This window comes from Sitophilus oryzae, unplaced genomic scaffold, assembly GCF_002938485.1.
Source record: "Sitophilus oryzae breed Bouriz unplaced genomic scaffold, Soryzae_2.0 scaffold_1512_pilon_pilon, whole genome shotgun sequence".
In the NCBI taxonomy this organism is placed as follows: domain Eukaryota; kingdom Metazoa; phylum Arthropoda; class Insecta; order Coleoptera; family Curculionidae; genus Sitophilus; species Sitophilus oryzae.
In genome coordinates this window covers 691,922-712,528 of record NW_022146184.1, presented here as the reverse complement: position 1 = coordinate 712,528, position 20,607 = coordinate 691,922, and the positions used below count along the sequence as shown (strand labels likewise).

General features: G+C 30.1%; 1 protein-coding gene across 1 annotated transcript in view; it reads right to left on the bottom strand.

Annotated features, from left to right (window-relative positions):
- The window catches only part of LOC115878453 (cadherin-87A-like), a 546,388-nt gene that overhangs the window by 456,716 nt on the left and 69,065 nt on the right, over positions 1-20,607 (bottom strand).

Below are 20,607 nucleotides of genomic sequence, written 5' to 3'. Positions count from 1 at the left end.
AAACTGTTTAAATATTTGTTAAAAACGACCAATCAATATGATTCCAGTATTCAAACTACATTAACTGACTGTTTGCGTTGATTAATAATAATTGCCCCAAATACTAAAAAACAAAATTTTGTATGTGTATTGGGCAGTGTGGTAAAAAGTAATACCTTAAAAATTATATTTTTTCATATTTTAATAAATGCTTATTTATAACAACAGAGATGTTCATTTTCATAACTTATTATTATATTGATTTCTGATTCAAATGCACATTTATTTAGAATAATTTATTAACGAACACAATTAAATCTGTAATTAATTAGTATTTGGGCGGAAATAATGGTGTTGTATTTAATTACTAGTATACTCTTTTATAAAGATTTAAATAGTTTTCTTTTTGCATACAAATGGGCTAGTAATATTATCGTTTTGCTAAAAACGATAATATTACCAGCCTGTAAATTGTGTACATTTCTTGCTTTAAAAACAATCTAGAATGTCAATATTCCATGGGTATATTGATAAATGAGGTCTAAATTATAAAAAAATGCATTTTCTACGGAAACTTGAAGGAATATGTAAAAAATGGTATAATACAATTTGATAGACAATTAAATTGTGCATCTGATTATCCTAAAATATACAGGGCATTCTATTTAAATTAAAGAAGTTATTGGCGTTTAAAGCTATAAATTATTTAAAATAATTTTTTAGACACTCTGTATGAGGTAATATTATTTTTATTATTGCAACACAATAACTGATCAATAAATAAACTTCAGTAAATATTTAGTATTAAAAACTTTGATACCCTTGGAGAAATAAAGCTTTAAAATTTTTACTGCAATTTCACAAAATTGAAAATATTTCAAAAACGGTAAAGTTTAAGTGTAATAAACCTTAATCAAATTTACCTTTCTTTTAATCGTAGAAACTAAAAATTTAATAATATACAAGGTGTTCCATTTAAAAAAATACAACTTTGATATTTTTTATTTATTTGGGACACTCTGTATCTTGTAAAAATATTTTTAAATTGTACCTCTAATTGTCCTTCAACGAACCCAAAACTTACAATTTGTGAAAATCTAATCGTTTAGCTACAATACTCCGTGTCGTATGTGGTGAACAACCCTGTATATAGACATTTTTTATTATAAACTTTGAACAACTTAATATAAAGTATATAATCAGATTTAAAAAAAAAATCTCCTTGTTTTATTAAAAAAAATATATTTAAACTTGCCGTTGACATCTCCAAAATGATTCTGAATATCTAACAATCGTGTTTAAAATTTCAAAAAAGTTAACGTAATAAATTTGTTCAACTCTGAAAGTCGTAGGAGACGAGCAAAAAGTTTGAATTAAATCCTCTCGAAGATTTTTCAGGTGAACTTTAATTCTCCTATTCTAATTCTCCTATTCTAAATTCTCCTAACTATTCTTCAAAATAAGATCAACCTGTCTGAAATTTTACCCGAAGCAAATGAAAAAGTTCCACACGGTTTTCAAGGGAATGAGTTTAATGTAATAATATACCTGCTTTAACTTTAATTCAAACTTTAGAAGTCGCATAATGTAGAAGTACATAAAATTCGTGTAGCGTTTTATTTTCTTGGCAGAAATTGCTTAATAATGTTAATCCACAAGTTATATCGACTGACTTTCTCAGGCTTTTGACACAGTAGACCATTATATATAACTAAATCAAATAAGACGATTGGTCAAAGGAGTTCTTGCTATCTTCTGTCGAGAGCATATAATTTTTTATCCAAGGATTTAAAAAAAAAATCTAAAAACAAGAATCGTAACTGGCACTACAGGCGATAATTTGGCCGGACAATTGCTTAAAAAATTATTACATCTAAAAAAAAACAGAAAGTGACCGAAAACAATTAACTGAATACGTCAATCAATCTATTATTAATTATGTGATATACTAACATACCAAATCTGGTTTTTTATATAAAAAAATAAAAGAATTATAGGGGTGAGCCACTTTTGCGACGCTTCCGGTATGTGTAATGTTGTATTCTATTCTAAGGGGGGGGGGGGGTCTTTATATATCGCTAAGTCATAACTATATGATGATGAAACTAATAAATAACAATATAAAAAATAAATAAAATGATAAAAATAATAATAAATCACATAATCGGAGAACAACAATTAACGACTCCTTAATCATCAATCTAAAAGACATAATTAAAGACCGCCGAAATATAAAAAGTTTATAAGCCCCATATGCTTGGAGAGATCTAATAAAGTTTCACCCAACTTAATCCAATAAATTAGGTATCCGGTCCGGTAACCAAGATAAAATGTCGGCAAAGGAGTTCGGATTAAAGCCCTTGGAGACTGCTCGGTCAACTTTAATACACTACCTAACCTATTTCTTTCATATTGAGGGAAAAACTAAATTGATGCTTAAAATGTTGCTGAACCGAATAGACCGATAATGCCTTAAAGCGATGCATCAAGATTGGATTGACTTCCAAAGTATTTTCATAAGAGTTTTGTAGAATAGAGAATTTTGAACCTTATTTTAACAAAAACATTATGTACAAAGCAGAAAATTAATAAGTAATTTAGTCAAAATATTCAAAATGAAGTATTTTCATCAGACTATTATAAACACAAAAGTTTGAACCTTATTTTAATAAAAATATTATATTACGGACATTATAAAATATTGTAACAGAATATTAATAAGCAACTTTGTGACATAAATATCGTCATCGTTCGAAATGCTTTTTTTTGTTTGTTTTTCAGTAATACAAACCATCATTTAAAAAAAAAACTACAGTATCAACAGCAAAGGATATGGGTAAAATTGTCAATTAGGGTGCTGCAATATATAAATATTAAATATAGATTCTGTGAAGCAAATCAGAAAAAGTATGTTATGTATATGCTCGTTAAATATATGTGCGGGACTCATGAGGCACAAGTTTCTTAACGACACTTTTATGTGCATATGCACTTTAATATAGAAACTGCTGTTCGTGACGATTTTATATGCTCTTAAGGAATATATTTAAAACGCATACTTTGCTAACAACATACCGGGTGGTGCATTGGCGTTGAAAACATAGGAAATAACATGCAAATTTACATCTATTCAAATATTGGCTCTGCTGTTGACTTTACAGCCAAGTCGTAAATAGTTTTTTAAAGGTCTAAGACACTCAAAATGACATTGACAAGCCTACACTGAACCAAAAGTCGACATAAATATAATGAAAAAGTTCATTAATATAATGAATCATTAATTTTGAGCCGATGAACGATTTCATTGGCACAATGAAAAGTAATTCATTAACTCTATGAACTTTAAGTTCATTAAATCAATGAAGAGTGTTCATTAATTTGAAGAACACATTCATTGGTACAATGAACAGATTTCATTAATATAATGTACCTAAATCCTTATATTAATGAACCGTATCATTAATACAATGAAATAATTTCATAACCTATTTAGTTATACATTTAAAAGTCGACACTCTTAGTAACTCTTGTTACACCGTATAATCGATGATGAAGATCGCTGTCATTGATATGAAATGTCATTGATAGTCATTTCCCAGCCAACTACCTGAAATAACTCTACTATAAATAGATTTCCATTTGAAAAAGCCCTTAGCTACAAAGGTAACAAAATTACTAATAGTGCCGACTTACTTACGAGCACAGTAAATTTTTCCAATAGGGATTATTAATAAAAAACAAGCGCAACAAACTAATAATAATGTATTAAACTCGATATACCATATACAAATTAAAAATTAAAAAAATCGAATCGACGAAGAGAATAGTAATGTTATTATTAATTTTAGGGTAAATTATAATAAGAAAATTAATTTACCAGTCGATATACTGAGGGATTTCTATAAAAAGACCATTTCTTCATTATATTAGCTGTATCCTTAGACCTGATAACGTCTAGACGAATTTGCAACAGGCTTTCCAAGTCGCATCAAATGGGTCCGGTGTAAAATTGTCGAATTTGAGGGCTTGAAAGCAGGTCACAACATCTTCCGCTTCTAAAAGACGTATATATCAAAATAATTAAATTGCCAAATATTAAAAGAACATTCGAATTTACCATAATCAGTTCCATGCCTCGACTTGTTACTATGTTTTTCTTCTTTTTGTTTTTTATCTTCTGAAACATATTTGGAAACCGCTGCTTTAATAAATACCCACACCAGAGATCTCACACAGCGGAATTTGATTTGACAACACAACAAATTAACTACAATACGATAGGACTTTTATTTAAAATATTTAAAATATTGAAGAGAGCACTTATCGATCTAATGAAACTAAAGCCTCACTGAATAACTCAACTACACCGATGTTATTAAAGTGCCAAAGTAACCGATGAACATGGCGGACATTTAAGCCCTAATATTTTATTCATGATATTAATAACCGTGTGCATTAATATAATGTAGGATATCTTAAAGATATATAGGAAATCTTAAAGATGTATTTATAAATACAAATTAATATGAATTAAAGTAAAATAAAGTAATCAATTACAAGGTTAATTATATTATTGTTACAATATTCAATAACTTATTAATTTAGGTACTATTAAATTGTTAGAACTTTAGGATTTAAGAAGATGTTCAAATATTCCTCCATCGACTGCTAGACAATAACCCAGGCGATCATAAAATTCTCTTCTTACAATCGCTAGTTGGTAAACTGAAATTCTATTGCATTCAGCAGAAATAGCATTTTTTATACTCGTCTAGATTTGGGTATTTTTCATCCTTGTATATCCTGTTTTTTAAACTCGTCTAGATTTGGGTATTTGTCATCCTTGTATATCCTGTTTTTTAAATGGCCCCAGAGAAAGAAATCATTTGGCGAAATATCAGGAGACCTTACTGGCCAATTTACTGTATGATTTAGGCCAATAACGTTTCCGTTAAAACTATTGTCTAAATATTCCCGAACAGCCAGGGTATTATGTGCCGGGCAACCATCCATTTGGTACCAAACTTCCTGATTTTCCATCGTGTAAAGCAGGTAAAATATGATTTTCGAGTAGTTCCAAATAATATTCTGCATTTAAATTTCGCGTAAGAAATAATGGCCCGATAATATTGTGTCCGAATATCCCTGGCCAAACATTTACTTTCTGTGGAAATTGCGTCCTTGTTTCGACAAACCTATGTTGGTTTTCTTTGTTCCAATATCGATAATTTTGAACATTGGGTTCATTATTTAAGGTAAACGTGCATTCGTCAGTGAAACATATGTTTTTTAAAAATTCCCTATCCGTGTTTCCTCTTTCCATCATATCAAAACAAAACGCCAGCCGCCGTATTTCGTCCCCATCTCGTAGCTCTTGGTGCTTTTCATATTTGAAGGAATAGTATTTATGTCGTTTCAATATTCGAAACGCTGTAGTGTGATCTATTCCTATTTCATCCTCAAGTTTCCTTGTGCTGTTCTTTCCATCGTTCTCTTCCACGCACAATAAAACTTCCAAGTCGGTATCATTTCTTGCATCTTCTCTTTGTTCCTGCCTTGCTTCACATCTGCAGTTATTTATTAGGGTATCTTTGGTCTCAAATCTCTGTATATTCCTTGCGATTGTAGATTTTCCAGGTATCGGTCGATTCGGATACAGAGCAGCAAACATGTCCGACACCTTTTGATAACTATTTCTTTGATTCCATTTAATCATCAATACTTTTTCTTCGGTAGTGTAATTCATGGCTAATATTTTCGATGTAGGAATGAGTGTTCAATAATAATAAAGCACTAAATAGATAAATTTCTGAAATGACAACTTCATTTGACAGTTATCTTTTACCTTGACTGGTGCTCATAAGTAAATACAGGGCCATAAGAAAGGAGAAATATTTAAAAAGAAATCGGCGATAACTCGTAAACCAGCTAATCAAAAATATCTAAAGTTGTTCTTTTGAATGTGGGTTTTAGTGCTCTTCAATAAACCTAAAAAGAATTATTCTCTAAAATAATTAGGGAAGCCAATAATTGACCCCATTAAAATTTACATGGGTTTTCCTATGTCCCGCTCGACGATGCAACACCCGGTATACAAGTTGTTATAAATGTACGTAATTCGTACCATAAATGTGTGTATAACTGCTAGGTATAGAACAAACATTCAAAATTTAATGTTTTATAAAAAAAACACAAATTAAGGAATAAACAAGCTATAAAAAGTATAAAAAGCTTAAAAAATGCAATGAAGTGTTCAAGAGCTTGAAATGTATATCACAAGAGAATATTTCTCTATTTTTAAGCCATATATAAGAAAGTGTTCATCCTATTATCATTAGTTATGATAAATAAAATTAATAAAATCACTTAATATCTTTTATTACTTAAGTTAATATAGTTAAGTAAAGAATTCTACCTCAACTGACTTACTAAAAATAAAGTGTATAAATCAAACTTGATAAATGTATAATGATGATACCTTAATAGTCAAAGATGAAGTCTTAGAAACTAAATTTTAATTTTAATAAAATTATTATTATTATTATTTACTTATCAAATTTATTTTAAGTTATTGAAGTTAAATTACTCTAAAAAATTCGCTGCGTTCGCTGCGTTCCTTGGTTTTATTAATCATTGTCCTCGTACAAATGTGTAAAAAGGTCTTATTTAAAAGATATCTTCACTATAAACGTTAAATGGTGGCCCAAAAGCGAAAACGCAGTCTTCTTATATTTTTATAATTCAATATTTGCATAAGATAAAATAACAAAATCCAATGCAATTTTTAAACAACACATTTTGATACAAAGACAATATTTTTCCTTGAATTCCCTTCAATGTTTAAAGCTACACACGCAATATTTTTATAAAAGTTATAATCGTACACGAAACCCGTCGTATAATGGATCTTTTATGTCGAGCTCGTCTGGCGAAATGAAAACCAAACATTGCCAGAGATCCGGAATAAAGACGTCGTTAATATTTCAGATGTCATTAAAAATATTCCTGGAACAGGCAGCGCGTTTTCCCCATGACGTTGCAATGCAGACTCGATATAGGTCAAATTTTATAAAAATAATTTATAAAAATACCTAACCCAACTCTCCCATAGTGTTAAGTAGTTCTCCAAGGCAGACCTGATATTGAGCATATTTTTAAAAAAGTTAATTTTTTTGATATTTTACAAAGTAATAGTCCAAAATTGGATATGACCATATACAGGGTGTCCCAATATTCCTTGGACATAGAAATCCCAAGAAGCATTTTTTGTTTTATAAGTGTGTTAGGAAACTTTCCAACACCATATTATACACCAACAACCTAAACGCATCTAGAATGGTTGTCGTGAGTTATTGGTAACCATTATATAACACTTATATGCCCTAAACGGTCCATTTTATAACTATTCCTATGGTAACCCTTAACACTCAAGGTGTGCCACCAAAGTCCTGAAAACTTTCTCAACACCTTTATATATCCTCTCGAGTTACCGCTATAAAACTGAAAAAGGGTATATAATAGTTATATAGTGGTGTTGAGAAGGTTCCCAGACCTCTATAGAAATATCGCGCCTGTGCGTTTTTTGAAAATAAACTTGTTTCTTTCTGACTAACTACTTTAATATTTGCCTCTTTTTTTAACATAAAAATTGTCATACGCAGATAATCCAGACCAGACACAAAAGAGACAAAATGATGTCATCCCTGTCATAGCCTACAAAAGCGTTTGCGTTATGCAAATGACTTTATAGAAATTACTGGCTTAATAAAATCTATTGTGCCTAGCCAGAGTACTAAATACATATGCCATATTAAATTTACTGTGTGAAAATCAATTTTACCTCCAAAAAACACATGCGCCCCCAAAAGCAGAATTATTTAATAGATTTTTTTATAAACAAAAAAAATATGGTAAAATTTTTGTAATGAAAGTCAAATTTATTAATATAAATAATAGAACATACGACTTTTTTAATACATAGAAATAACTGGCAACTGGCCAAAATATAGTTTTGTACCAGTTTTCAACGTTATCTTAGAAATACTCATTGTAGCCAAAAATGATGACATCAATAATAATGGCGTCCATTATATTTAAAGTGCTATATATTTCTTTAGGGTCTATAACATACTTATCAACCATTATATAAATTTGGTCACTTAAGGTTGCGTAAATGAGTTAGGGTTATTTAAAACACCAATTTTAGTGTTTTATACAACTAAAGGTGATACAAATCACCATTATAAATGCCGGGGTGTTTATGACTACTTTAAGTCACCCAGAAAACCTTTATGTAACCCGTGGTGTCGACTGTAGCGACTCCCTGCGAACGAAGTTTGACATTACAGCAATTTGACAGAAAATGTGCAGAAAACAAAACATAACCTCATAAAATTGAAATAACACTGTTTTGGTTTTGGTTCATTTTGATCTATATTTAAAGTGGTAGGAGTTTGCAAAAGAGTTCTAGTGTCCTTTGGTACTTTGGTAGAACTGTTATGAATGAATTTACTATAGAAAAAAGCTCTTTAAGTGCAGAATATGTAATGTTAAAACGCAGAGCTCATTCTCTTATGTAAGAACGAAGTCTTTCCTCCTTACCACATTCATTAATAGAGGCTTCTTCTTCTCTCTCCCTTAAACAGACATCTTCCTGTTCCTGATCGTTTTGGCAACTTTCTGTTGGATATATCTCAGGTTGATCCTGATCTCTGCTTGATCTAGTTTGAATGAGGTTTGGATTATTCCTGTTGTTTTTTAAATTCTGAAGAACCTTTCTTTTGAACATAGATGTATTTTTGTGTTTTATCCAGTTTATTTTTTATTATTTATTATAATACCGAATTGCTTGCTTGCTAATATATTATTTGTTTTGATTATATTAAAAATTTGAGGTTATGTCATTAGCTTTGGTATTCGGTAACTACAGGTTATATAAAGCATGCAAACGTTTGAAAGGTGCAAAAAACGATTTGAGGGAACAATTATATAACTTGTAGTATTATTGGTTACATAATGGTTCTCAATAACACCTTTAATTATATACTGTATATCTTGCGTACCTTTATAACACCTAATACCAGAAGTTATATAAAATAGATGTGAACACCTTTATAAAACCTTACTATGAAACCTTTAGTAACGAGAACCTGTAGTGTTATAAGGAAAGTGATAAACAACATTTCAAGGTGACTATTAGTGATAAGTAACCAACGCTACACTTATATCAATCAAAACACTGTAAGATACCGATGAGACATTTATTAAACCTTTATATAACTAACCTTGAGAATATATAACCTAAAGGAACTTAAAATGTTACTTGGGCTACTACGTATTTTTGGTTTGGTACTCGGTTTGATAAAAATAAGTTAATTGGACACTAATTATATCTATACAAAAGTGCTTCGTTTGTCCGCTAGACGGCATCAAACTTTAGTTAGAGTTTTAAATGCCTTATTAAGCAAAAATAAACACTATATTGTTTTATTAGGAGAAAAATAACACTTTTCGTTGCGAGGCTCTACGTGTAACATATTTTTCATTTTTACTCCTAATAGAACATGCTATTTTTTTCTGATGCCACAAATAATTTTTTAAACAATTTCAAACGTTCCAAATAATATACAAAGATATAAAAGTCATACCTTGTATGTAATTATATTATATCGGGAAACTATGGTTCCGCTCGTTGAATTTGACACTTTATGTCAGTTTAATAATATTATTTACGCACTTTTATGCTTAGACGTAAAAGTGATTTATTTTTATGCCTAGGCGTTAAAATGAATTTTTTATTATCAATCACGTCGCAAAAATTGTCGAGAGTTTCTATTCTTGAAAGAGTTTTTATTAACTAAAATTTAATATTTTTTGTTCGAAAAATTAATTAATAATTACTAACTTATATAAAGAGACTCAATTTAGCGGATATAAATTACTTACACTCTCAATCCGGCGAGGGGACTCTAGCAAAAAAAAGTTTGAAAATATCTTCCCGAGGACCTTTTGATCCACTCTAATACACAAGTCCGACCTTTCTCCATATAAAAGTAGATCTTGAAAAATTCCGTTCAGCCGAAATGACAAAGTTCAATATGGGTTTGCAATAAGAGAATTTGACGTGGGAGTGAGCGAAATCTTTCTTTTCGTCGCTGTTGGCGATTTCAAGCCCCACAAACGCAGTATTTTTCTAAAAGGTTTTGTCCAACATAAATTCTTCTTATATATTTTTAGAATAACATACATTCATTTAGATATAAGTAATAGATCAAAACAAAAATATATATTTACTAGGTACTTTGAGTATGGCTAACAAATCCTAGTAACCTAACTGCTAATATAGTCTATAAAATTAATAACTTTGAATTTTGACCGTTATTTTTTACCAACATGGCAAATATAAAATCCCTCTGTGAAAAAAGTTACTAATATTCTTTAAATTGAGTGCCTGAACGAATCAGATAGGTAACTCTTTTTACTTTCGTGCAATAGAAAAGGGAAATAATAAAACAAGTGACAGTTCTTGTCGTGACAGAAATGTCATCAGCTTTTGATATTTCTAAATAGCAGACCAATGCCGTCTCTAATGGAACAGCCATGGCGCGAGATTTATGATGTCACGCTAGTTAGATACTACGGATTAATAAATATGTTGTAGAATACATGGAAAACATAATTATTCCCCGTATTTTTGGTTCGTATTTTAAAAATGATATAGTTTACATGAAATATACATAATATACAGTTAATAAATACAATATATATATATATATATATATATATATATATATATATATATATATATATATATATATATATATATATATATATATAGTAGTGTAATAATACTTTTTTTAAAGAGGCCTCCACTTTTTCATTATTAGAGCAGAAATATTCATTACAAAAACAGTAGTCAAAATTAGTAAAATCTTAATACGTTGTTATAGAAATGGAAAAAATATGATAATAATATGTTCCTGCTCAAAAAAAAAAAATACAAACTGTTAAAAAAGGGAAAGAACATAATTCTATAATATACACTCAGACGTAAAAAAGCAACGAATTTTTTTCGTCAAATTGAAAGAAATATATTTTTATATTTTTAGCCCTATATTCATGATTTTTTAGCAAACTGTATATAAATATATCTTATAATTTAATTTATAAACTCAGTTTTTTTATAAGTTTTGGTTTTTGGCTTGGATTAATGAAAAGGTTGTTTTTTACATGAAATTTGAAAAACACTCTGCAATAACTTCGTGAGTAAATATTCTTAAAACATTATGAATATATGTCTTCTGAGCATTTTGTTTTTTGGCTCATGTCAACACATGCCTTGGTTAATTTTTTAGAGCGAAATAAACTTTCCACCAACAATTTGCAATTTTTTCATTTATCAATACTTTTTGTTGTTTATTAATATGACAAGTTGGCTTAGGTGACTACTGTCGTAATGTCATATTGACAATTACATTTTGCATAGATAGGATTGAACGTGGTCCTTAGTGTCGAAGATTGTGACAGAGGCATTGCTCTTGTTCAAGATTGACGAAATCATGAATATATCGCTAGTGACACACTAATCGCTCTACTATAAAAAGATAAGTGGAACGTTTTACACAAACTGGTCAAAGCTTAAAGATGGTAGTGGTAGAAAGTGTAAAAACAGCTTTGTTCGGGTTCTTGTTATTATCGATTCTGAACCGTCCTAGAACTGTGATGCGTATGCGCAGAAGGAAATATGAAGACATTATTTCATTTGCGCATGCGCTGCAGGGTTCTAGGACGGTTCAGAATCGGTAATAACAAGAACCCGAAAAAAGCTAATACCGGTCTAGACGATCGATACATCAGAGTCAACTTTTTGCAGAACAGTCATTTAAAAACGGTGCAAACAAGACGTTGCTATCAAAAGGTTCAAGACAGAAATGTTAGTGTATTAACGGCTCGCCGAATCGTAGGTACATCAGATGTAAATGCCAATATCACATTACAATAATACTCACCAAATCAACATCATCCAACATAGTAAAAATGATCATAAAAATGTAATGATAATTGAAAAAACTGAAAATTGTTTATGGCAAGTTCATTTCTCTATTAAAAATAAACCATATATAATGTTCGGATTTAATTTAAGAAGTGGTAGCATTATTATTTTAAATGGAACACCTAGTATATTATTACATTTTTGGAAACTAATATCTATTTTTAGAATAACTAATATCTCATAATTTTTTTGTTATACTTGGTGGTTTTATTATTATTGGTACTTTTGTGATGAGTATTGAATTAATATATAAAAACAATCACGTCTATATATTAGACAGAGCTAAATCGCTTTAATACGTCCATTATAGAGAGGGCTTTATAGATTAAGTTTATTATTTTTATTATTCGATTTCTCCTTTGGGTCTACTGGAACCTTTGATATTCCTTTGAACTGAATATAGAAAAATCTAACGATATTACAGGAATATTGGTTTGCGATTAGTCTTACGAAATTAAATTTCTTGTTGGAAATTGAGAAATGGAATAGAAATTACATTAGCAGAATCGTCGGTAATCTATCGACATTTTGGATAGAATTTATGTGTAAACGATTTAGTACGAGAAATTAAGTTGGAGGAAGATATACCTCCTGAAATTATATGAATTTTTTCTTGGATATGCCACCTAGGTGTAGATTCATATATTTTATAATTGATCAGTATACAGTTTATGTAAGGAAAAAATAATAAAAAAAAAATAAAAACAAGTTTTAAAACAATTGTATTTTGCAGAATCAATACTCAGCCATATCTAAATTCTAACAATTATGTATAAGCTCCCCAGTATCTAAATTGAATTATAGTATACTAAGGGCTGGCAAAGGTTAGTCTTGGGTCGAGATTTCCGTATGTAAGAAGAGTACAATGCGTTTATAATGTACTGAACAAAGAGAGGACAGTAAACACGTTGTCAAACGTATGAAATAAACCGAGAAACTGTGCACATCGCTAAGAGACGTGGAAGAGGATATAGCAGATTTGTCGCAGTTGACCGGTCGACCCAATCAATACCTCTGTCAGTACTTAAAGTTCTCGGGAAAGGTGTCCGTCATGCGTTCAGCTTCACGATTTAATTACGTCTCGTGATACTTGATTTGTTTATTTATTAACCAGTCGTTGTAATTTTCCCAATAGCTTGAATTTTTTTAAGTGCAAGCTAGAAACACTTGCATTTTTGGTAAAAATAAGTGGAATTGAGTGGGTGTTCGATAGTGGTCGCGCTATTAGAACTCTGAATTCAAAAATCGATATCTCGAAATCTATTAGAAATAATAGATTGTAGTTTTTTCAAGAACTTTGTTAATATTTCTGCTGTATTTTCTTTGAAGACAGTGTGTGAAAATCTTTATCAACAAAAAAATTACACGATTGCTGAAAGTTGCAATGCTCTAAAAGTAAATGGATGGATTGTTTACAATTTTTGAATGGAAAAAACAACCTTATCGAATTTTTCTTATGTAAACATATTGTAAAATATCCGATCTTGAAAATAAAAAAAAGTTTCAATATCTAAAGTGGTTCTTGAGTTATGGCCTGTTATGTGTTAAAAAGTTAAGTTTTTAAATTATCGCGATTACTGACGTTTTCTCGTTATAAAAAAATGACACCCTAACGATATCCTTATAATTCCATTTCAGATGCTCAGAAACATTACAAACCTAATGATTTTATCTAGTTATCACTTGAAAAAAAAGGTCTTTTAAAAATAAGCGGTTTGCGATCGTGATTTTACTTTACTCGAGAGGGAAAGGCGTATCGGCAACGCCGCAACAGCAAACCGTCGCGCGTCCCGTCGGTCGGTCGCATTTCTCTCACTCCGACTTAATAAGATCCCTATGCGATTTACTTCCACACATGTAAATGCCGAATCAAAAGTAACAATTGCCAGCACGGTATATTTTCTTCTTATACCCATTGTCAGAAACATATACCGCTGGGCCTCAGCTGGCCATTAAACTGATATATAAAATTAAAATCATAGTAATAATATCAGAGAAGTGCTTTATAGTTTATATTCTACAATAGGCATGTTTCAAACAAATAAAAATTTACAAATAAATCATTGTATTGCATAGTCTTCATTACTTACAATAGAATACAGATTAGGAAAAATTTTGACGTATGTAGTCTCCACGAATCACGCTTCAGACCGTATTACTCACTGCGTGGCGCAGGCGTGTCGGGCGTGGTCATTTTGTTGTGAATTTCGCGCATTTTTGAGTTCAGCGGTAACTTTTCCTGTTATAACTTTTAATTTTATCAAAACGGGATGAAAATTATGAACAAGAAATATAACATCATAGAAACCACCAAATGAAAACAAGTTTATTTTAATAGAAATACCAACCAGTCGTATTGACGAGGACTACATACGTCATCAAAACGGGCGGAATTGTGAAATTAAAACTTTTACCTCATTTTTTGGCCTAATATTAAGTTTTATATAAAAAGGGCAAAGTAACAAGTAATAATTAGGTTTGAACCTGCATAATGACAAATAAATTGAAAAACGTAAAACATACTAATAAAAATGTAATAAAAAATGGGCATCACTTAATAAGATATTGAGCTACACAAGCCAAAGCTTTAAACTAATAAAACAAATAAATTATGAATTCAATAATTTCAAGAATAACTCATAAATTGTTTGTTGATATAGCGGAACTATCAAAACACGTAAGCGTCTAACAGTTATGCATAATTTATCGTTAAATGAGACACAATTCTTTTAGTAAACAGAAGATACCAGAAATTATAAGTACAAAACTAAATTATAGTTCCACAAACAAACTAGGTAATATTTTTCTTTGCCTAGATAAATTGCTGGTCTTAAAGTTATATTTATGTGACATATAAAATAGTAGGAAATAAGATAAAACTTATTTTTCATACACATGTCACAAATTATAAAGCGAACATAATTTTACCATATAAATAAAAGTATAAAAATAATATAAAAGCATAAAAATAAGAAAAGTTTAACGAACAGCATTATAAAAGTAATTTGTGGGAAACTTCTCGGGTGATTAGGAAAGCCGAGATTAAATTAAAACATATCAGTATGCGTGTTGAACCAGATGTGATTTTCTTAAATGTCTTTAACAGGGAAGTGAGATTAAAGAGATTTGTGAGAGAGTTGCTATTCCGAGCAAGAAATTTCCTGTGAAATTATAATTACACGATAATAAAAGAAAACTAAATTCTGATAACGGTCTTATTAGTTCATACAAAGTTAACACTTAAAATCTAGTTTAAAGTATTTTTTATATAATAATATATATATATATATTTCGATAAAGACCTAGAAAATGTATTTTTTCTGCAAACGTCAGTAAAAATGTAATTTTTAACGCATGCTGTCAGTGCCTAAAATGTGACATTATGTCACTGATGGTAAAAGTCATTTATTCACAAGTCACGTCAGTCAAGTCACGTGATTTACTTTTAACACTGAAGCAATAATTGAATTACCCTAGCAACCATAAACTTCATAATAAATTTGATTTCAGAATGACATATTATGAGTTATTCATTAACGTAAAAAGTAATAATAACTTGATATATAAGAGCATAAACTTGTTTGTAGAAAAAATAGTGTATGATATGTGTGCTAAAAGTGATTTTATTATGTTCGAAGGGATGAGATCAAGCTTCCCTTCTCAGTTATTATTATGGCAGGGATAACTATATAACTATACTTAAAATACCACTTTTAGCACTTATATCATAAATAACTATTTTATATTTTTTGTCCGTTAGGCATATATGTCTATTAGTAAATCACTGCTGAAAAGTTAGTTTCCGTTGGATTAACATAGCAGTGTTTACAAAAAGCTACTGTTTTATTTTGTAGATTTTCTTGGAGTAACTGGCGAAATACCCATAGGACTCTTTTGAAGGGATGAATCCGCCACAGAGAGATCATTTTTCATTCCAGCCATAATTCACTTTTGATGGATGTCGACTGGCGAAATTATACAGCGTGAGTTTCCTACGATGTTCTCTATGGGTATCTCGGAAACTACTGAAGATAGAGAGTCGGTTGAATGGGGAAAGAATTGCTGTTTTGTGGGGTTATAAATATGCGACTTTCAGATTTTTGAAAAAGTTCATGGCTTACTAAATATTTCGAAAAAAAAACAAATTTCGGCTATTTTAAAAATTGTCAGTAATTCCATTATAATCTATTTTAGACAAAAAGTTTTCAGAAAAAAGCTGTAGAAAATCATATCCCTATTGAGTTTGTGTTCTTCGATTTTTTCTAAAGCCTGTCATTTTTGACATATGACACAAACATATGCTTTTTTTTAATTGGAGCCATAGTTGGCCATGACTTCATAGAAAGCGCCATTTTTTAAGCATTTTAAAAAAATTATCTTACTACATACACTTTAATTTATTTTAGGAAATTTCTTTTGTAAACTTTGTTGTTAACCATACCGCATAACAAAATCTAAAATGGATAGGTCAGGTGATCGAAGAGGCCCATTCAATTGGTCCTCCTCTTTCTATCCCTGAGTCTACATAATTATGATATAAATAAGATATAAATAATTTCTAGCATTTCTTTCATTGTAGGGGTGGGGGTGTCATAAAGTGTGTGAAAGTCATGTTGGAATCTCTCTGTTAATGCGCGAGTATCTAAATTTAACTTTTCTAACATGTCTTGAAAATCGTTCTCAAAAAAACGTAAGTTTCGTGGAGTCATAAATATGCGCCTTTCAGATTTTTGAAAAAGTTCATGGCTTACTAGATATTTCGAAAAAAACAGATTTCGGCTATTTTAAAAATTGTCCCTAATTCCATTATAAGCTATTTTAGACAAAAAGTTTTCAGATAAAAGTTGTAGATAATCACATTCTTTATGAGACTATGTCCTCCGTTTTCTTCCATAGCCTGTCATTTTTGACATATGACACAAACATATATTTTTTTTAAATTGGAAGCATAGTTGGCCATGACTTCATAAAAAAGCGCCATTTTTTAAGCTTTTCGGCGATATAAGCTATAATATGTTTTCTTCGCAAAATTACCATGAGTTATAGCCAAATCTTATAATTTTTAAACAATTTCACTTAGTTAGCCATGGAAACAAGTTCAATCGTCGTTGCTCTCGAGTGGCGGTACTAGAGAAGTTTAATTAAGTCGACCGGTCCTTTTATGAGAATAGGTAGTAATTCAGTTTTAAAAAGATACAACTCAAAACAATGGCGGAACATTTTCTAAAATAACTTAAAATGTATGCAGTGATATTATTTTTTTAAGTTTTAGTTTGTTCAATATAAATTGTAAGGAACCGTTTAGTAATATATTGTGACTTTTTATAAGTTATAAATCATAACAGAATAAGAATACCATGCAATCTAATTGAAATTAGCCAAAAAAGATAAGAATTGGCTATAACTAAATTTAACTTTCCAAACATGTTAGTCTTGAAAACCGTTCTCTAAAAAACGTAACATTCACCGGTCAACGTATCCTCGAAAATGTATGGTCAAGAAAAGTTGAACCAATAATCCTACACGCTTTTCTTCATTTAAAAAAATCATATTTACAATTTTTGGTAATTTTAATTTACGAAGTTTGGATGTGACAGCTTCACATTTCTGAAAGCAAAGGCGATTAAACTTGTTTCCATGGCTAACTAAGTTAAATTGTTTTGAAGAAAACATATTATAGCTTATACCGCTGAAAAGCTTAAAAATGGCGCTTTTTTTGAAGTCATGGCCAACTATGGTTTCCATTTAAAAAAAACATATGTTTGTGTCATATGTCAAAAATGACAGGCTATGGAAGAAAACGGAAGGCACATTCTCATAAAGGATATGATTATCTACAACTTTTATCTGAAAACTTTTTATCTAAAATAGCTTATAATGGAATTGGGAACAACTTTTAAAATAGCCGAAATTTGTTTTTTTTTTCGAAATATCTAGTAAGCCATGAACTTTTTCAAAAATCTGATAGGCGCATATTTATGACCACACAAAACTGCAATTATTTCCCCATTTAACCGACTCTCTATCTCCAGTAGTTTCCGAGTTACCCATAGAGAACATCGCAGGAAACTCACCCTGTATATTATCTTGCTGGTCAGATTATTATTACATGATATAGGATATGCAATCACTTTTCATTTCAAAGTTTCTAGTAACAAGTATTTTGTATAAAAAAAACATGGATATCTTCATTTATTTGTTTTAAATTATTCTTTCGTTCATTAATATAAATGTAACTTGGCAAATTAGTTATAACTGGTATTTCAGCTTTTAAATATGTAGCTAAAAATATTGTAGTAATTTTTTAAAATTCATCGAGTCTTAAATAAATGCAAATATTTTCAAGGATCATAGATCTCGATAAAAGAGACATAATTTATCTTTACCGTTTTTCAAATAAGTGGAAAATAACCATATTATTTTACTTTGAAAATTTCCAAAAAAATACTTTTTGCTTAACTTTATAGAACCACTGGATCTTTTCTGGGTTTTCTTACTTGTTAATTTTACCAACTACCTAAGTAGCCCGTATTATCAAGAAATTATATTTTTCAATAAAAACCTGAAAAAATCCATAATTTTTTTCAAAAAATTCCAAATTTTCCCTTTCGCGAAAATACCCCCATAATCGTTTTTCTGGGGTTAAGATATACTACCCCTAAAAATATTTGACTTGCTCCTGACTAAATGACACCCTGTATAGACTAAAATATTAAAAATACGTATTAATACATTTATTCATACTTTTTTTAGAAGACAAATATAACAGACCTTTATTTTGATAAGATAAATTTATATAAGACATGCATATTATAAAAGCAATTTGCAAGAAACTTCCTGAATGATTACAAACCCCAGGATTAATCCAAAATATGACAGCATATGTGTATAGCCAGATGGGAGTTTCCTAAGCGTCTTTAACAGTGAAGTGGGATTATAACGATTTGCAACAGTGTCGTTGTTTCGACAAGATTTTCTTGTAAACATGTTAATAGAACACAGCAAACTTTTGATATTTGCTTAAATATAAAATAAGTACTTGATAAGAGGTCTTATTACTTTGTATAACAATCATAAATGTATTAAAAAAAATTAAGATCATTGGTCTACACAGGGTGTTTCCTACGATGTTCTCTATGGGTATCTCGGAAACTACTGGAAATAGACTCGGTTAAATGGGGAAAGAATTGCAGTTTTGTGGAGTCATAAATATGCACCATTCAGATTTTTTTTAAAAAAGTGTTACTAGATATTTTTTTCAGATAAAAGTTGTAGGGAATCACACCCTAATTAGTTAGTGTCCTCCAATTTTTTCTAACGTTTGTCATTTTTGACACATGACACAAACATATGTTTTGGTTTGGTTAGTTCCATTTAAAAAACATATGTTTGTGTTATATGTCAAAAATGACAAGCTTTAGAAAAAATCGGAGAACTCAAACTCATTAGAAAAATTGTTTTTTCCAAAATATCTAGTAAGCCATGAACTTTTACAAATATCTGAAAGGCGCATATTTATGATCCCACAGAAGTGAAATTCGTTCTCCATTTAACCCCCAATCCAATTAATCTCCAATAGTTTCCGAGATACCCATAGAGAACATCGTAGGAAACTCACCCTGTATATACTAATTAGCTTCCTTAATGTAATACTGTAAAAGTACTTATAATTAAATTCAAACTTAATCAATACCGGGTGCGTCTCAAAAGTGGCTCACCCCCTATAACTTTTTTATTTTTTCAGATAAAACAACGATATTTGGTATGTTAGTATATGACATAAATTTGGATTGATTGACGTATTCAATTGTTTTCTGTCACTTCCGGTTTCACCGGAAACAACTACAACTTTTGATTTTTAAATGGCACCCTCGGTATTTTCTTACTTTATTCGATAGAAAATGACACTCTGAATCGAATGACATATCATATGTCAACTTTTGACATTTTGACATATGGTTTATTTGAAATTGTAACATGCGGTTCATAATGACAATTTGACTCAGAATACCAAGTGTGTGGTATCAAATTATTCGTAAAAAAATGCTTTTTCCAAATATGCTAATGAGCAATCGTCCATTTGAAAAAATTGTGATATGATTAAAAATACAATTTGGGCATCTAAAAACATTAAACGATCAAATCTATTTTTCCAAGGCTCCTTGATTAAGTATTAGTGTTTTTAACACAGCCATGGCACTCTAGATTGAAATTTAAAATAGAATTTGTTTTTGAGTGACTATGTCAAAAATTGACATATGATATGTCATTCGATTCAGTGTCATTTTCTATCGAATAAAGTAAAAAAATACCGAGGGTGCCATTTAAAAATCAAAAGTTGTAGTCGTTTCCGGTGAAACCGGAAACAATTGAATACGTCAATCAATCCCAATTTATGTCATATACTAACATACCAAATATCGTTGTTTTATCTGAAAAAATAAAAAAGTTATAGGGGGTGAGCCACTTTTGGGACGCACCCGGTATACATCTCCGATCGTTACCACTTTTTCTCTCGCGTCTCGTATGTCACTGCCAGCAAAATATAATTATTTAGCATTATCTTTGGTTTACAT